The sequence below is a fragment of the Enhydra lutris genome, unplaced genomic scaffold (genome assembly GCF_002288905.1).
Source record: "Enhydra lutris kenyoni isolate GAN:26980312 unplaced genomic scaffold, ASM228890v2 scaffoldscaffold80, whole genome shotgun sequence".
Classification (NCBI taxonomy): Eukaryota; Metazoa; Chordata; class Mammalia; order Carnivora; family Mustelidae; genus Enhydra; species Enhydra lutris.
Genome location: NW_019154164.1, coordinates 1,207,802 through 1,211,848, shown reverse-complemented (window position 1 = coordinate 1,211,848; position 4,047 = coordinate 1,207,802). Strand labels below are relative to the sequence as shown.

General features: G+C 36.9%; 1 pseudogene; it reads left to right on the top strand.

Moving 5' to 3' along the window:
* Positions 1-2,962: 2,962 nt before the first annotated feature.
* LOC111160964 lies at positions 2,963-3,570 on the top strand (annotated as a pseudogene).
* The last annotated feature ends 477 nt before the right edge of the window (positions 3,571-4,047 follow it).

Genomic DNA, 4,047 nt, shown 5'->3' with positions numbered 1-4,047 from the left:
CACTACATCAAAAACTAATGATGTACTGTATGGTGACTAATACAACCTAATTTTTAAAAAATCCCTTGATCTTGCCAAACCCATATCCCAATTCTATCCTTGCATCTTGACCAGTCAGCCCATTTGTACCATTATACTCCATTGGAATATCTTCTTTTTCCCTACCTACTGGAAACCAATATCCATATTTCAGGTCATATTTTCAAGTTTCCTCAATCTCCATAAATAATATCAGCCTGTAGTAACCATCACATTACCTACACCAACATCTGACAACCATTCAACTTAAGATCTAGCTCTCTACTTTCACTTTGTAGGTAAAAGCTCAATTTAGAATTGTTGGCAGAGTTCTATGGTTGTAGAAAGTTTAGATAATATTTAATTGAATATTAATTGGCCCCAAAATATTCAGCAAAAATTTTCCTTTTACTTAAGTTCATTTTTCTGGAAGAGAACAGAAAATTCAGGTTAATCGACAATTAAGTTACTTTGAGTCTTGTTAAAAGAAGGATTACTGTTTTGTCAATCCGGAGCCCAATTCTCTACTGCATAAAAATTATTGAGTACTAGGAATTTGTTTTGTGTTTCACAGTATCCTGTGAAATTTAAAAATTTTAAATTACTAGCAATAAATTCTTTATGTGCTATGAAAAATACCCATTACCTAAGAAGAGTAGAATTTGGAAGTCTGAACACTTTCAGATATAAGAACTACCATGATCATGGATATTTCAAAGTGTGTGTTTTGGAGAAGGATGGGGAACTGAAAGATGAAAATTGGAGTCATTTAAAAAACGAAATATAATCAACATTTATTTCCAACCTGTGCACACAAAAGGACTATTTGGCTTGCATATGTAGTCATAATTAATCAATCTTCATTTAATCATAAGCAAAGTATCCACAAATTTATAAGACTAGCTTGTAATCAACAATATAGAAATCAGGGTAGTACTTATGGTCTTAAAAGAATTTACCAGAAAATGCTTTGATCCCGGGAATAAGTGAAGTAACCCTTACAAACATATGGGAGAAATATCAGTACAATGAAGCCCCATTTCAATGAAAAGTTGAAATATAATTACAAAAGCTTTCTTTTAGGAGAAACATTAACTTACAATAAACATATGCAGTTAATAAACTTGAATTTTATTATATAAGAGGTTATCATGGAAATGTTGACAGAATGAAATGTCACAAAAAGAACTACCATTATCTAATGCAGTCTTCATACTTGGTGACAAAAGAAATAATGATTAAAGTTATATTCTCAAAATCATCTGTCACTCCCACAGGTTAACAATTTTCCCATGTAGTAGAAAATGCTTGCGATAAACAGATTTGTCACATGTCAATTAGAGAAAAATAAAGATTAAAGTCCTCCAATCGTATGCTGGAGAAAAATTACATGTTTTGATATTTTAACATTACCAAAGTTCACATTTCATTTTAGAACTGCCAGGAAAATAATAAAAAGTGCTTTGTGAAAAACATGGTCTTTAAATTCAATTTCCCACTGATGTGTTAATGAACTTGAAAAAATCAAAGTATAATATGAAAAGCACAAGGCAAGTTACAAATAGAGCAAGACGTTTTTAATAGCATACTTCAATAAAAGTAGACATTACTCTTAATATTTTCATTACTGAAGTTTTTACAAAGATATTTTCAATTAACAGAAAATCTGGTTTTTCTGTCCACTATATTCTTAGAACTTAGAAAAATTCACTCAGAGTCTAAATAAAGCTAACAGTAATTGGTAAGAACAGGCTTTTCCTGGATGAATACAAATCTCATGCAGGTATTCCTTCGTTTATGCAGTAAATGTGCAACTAAAAGCAGAGAAATTTTTATCTTTATTATTTCTCACTTTAAAAAATCAAGGTGGGGGGGCGCCTGGGTGGCTCAGTGGGTTAAGCCTCTGCCTTCTGCTCAGGTCATGATCTCAGGGTCCTGGGATCAAGCCCCACATCGGGTTCTCTGCTCAGCGGGGAGCCTGCTTACCCCCCTCTCTCTCTGTCTGCCTCTGCCTACTTGTGATCTCTCTCTCTCTCTCTCTCTCTCTGTCAAATAAATAAAATCTTTTAAAAAAATCAAGAGGGGGCTCCTGGCTGGCTAGGTCAGTAGAGCATGTGACTCCTGATCACAAGGTTGTGAGTTAAAGCCTCATACTGGGTGTAGATATTACTTAAAAATCTTGAAAGAAGGAAAGAAGAAAGAAAAGAAAGAAAGAGAGAGAGAGAGAGAAAGGAAGGGAGGGAGAGTGGGAGGGAAATGGAATTTAAATAGAAACTTGGAAGAACAAATAAATAAAAATTTATAAACAACAGGAAGTATGTAAATTGTGAATTGTCTGGAAAGGCAAATAATCACATTGATATACTTTTTTTCTTAGTCATTCAGATTTTCATATAAAACCATATCTCTTAACAAATAAGAGGTGTTTTGGGAGGCTGGGTGGCTGAGTCAGCTAATTAGCTACCTTTGGCTCAGGCCATGATCCCAAAATCCTGGGATGGAGCCCTGTGTTGTGGGGCTCAATGCTCAGTGAGGAGTCTGCTTCTCCCTCACCCTATACCTCTGCCCCTCACCCTGCTCATGCTTTCTTCTCTGTCAAATAAATAAATATTTAAAAAAATAATAAGTGTCTCATGGATAGAAATTTGCCAGAAACTTTATCATCAAAATTGAAATGATATGGGAAGTACAGAGAGTCATAGAATATTTCCTGTGTAGGATACAAACATAGGCATTATACTTTTTAAATTAATTATTAAATCAGCAACACGTTTCTACTTAAAACTTCCTCAGCTGGTAGTTGCCAGAGGGAAGGAGGATGGAGGTTATGGGTGAGACAGGTGTAGGGAATCAAGAGGTACAAACTTCCAGTTATAAAATAAATAAGCCATGGGGATAAAAAGTATAACATAAAAGCTCTGCCACCACCATCTGCACAGTAACCATGCTGCCCTACTCCATCATCTGCTTCCCTGTTCGCAGCTATGTGTATGCTGCTGACTCACCAGAGCCAGAGCTGGAAGAAGGAGGTGGTGACTGTGGAGACAGGGCTGAAGGGCTCACTCAAGGCCCCCTGTCTCTATGAGCAACTTTCCAAGCTCCAGGATGGAGACCTTGTACCAGTCCAATGCCATCTTGTGATATCCAGGCTACTCTTAGGCTTTCTGGGAAGGACCAGTGGGAGGTGGCTCTGGTGCACATGGTGAATGATGGCATGGAGAATATCCCCTGCAAATACCTCATCCTCATCTATACAAACTAGGAGTCAGGCAAGTAGGAGTAAGTGAAGGCACTACTGGGCACCTGAAGACCTTTGAGACCATACTGTCCCAGAACGAGGGGGGTCAGAACTTCATCATGGGCAAAAGATCTCCTTTCCAGACTTCAACCTGCTGGACTCATTGCTGATTCACCAGGTCCTGACCGTCAGTTGTCTGGACTCATGCCCCGGATCTCAGCCTACCTGGGCACCACAGCACCCGGCCCAAGCTCAAGGCCTTCCTGGCCTCCTCTAATAATGAGAACCTCCCTATTAATGGCTACTGGAAATAGTGAGGGTTTGTGGCACCCTCAGCAAAAAGCAGGAGCTGCCTGCCTTCTTTTCCCCAGGACCAATAAAATTTCCAAGAGAGAATTAAAAAAAAAAAAAGTATAGCACAGGAAATAGAGTCAATGATATTGTAATAATGTATTATCACAGATGGCAACTATACTTACGGTATTTTATAATGTATATAATTCTCTAATCACTATGACTGTATACCTAAAACTACTATAATAGTGTATGTCAACTACATTTCAATTAAAAATGCATCTCCAAAACAAGAATTAAATGGCCTTATGACACCTTTTTTTAAACCTAAGAAGCTACCTTCACTCTATGTTTAATTAGAAAGCAAAATTCTCTTCTCCTCATGATACTTCTTTATATGGCAGCTATTTGCTTACTGTTATTGGACATTTAAATTCTTTTTTGCTTAAGCTTCCTATTTACTCCTTTAGAGGTTGTTGATACCATAATGGGAAAGT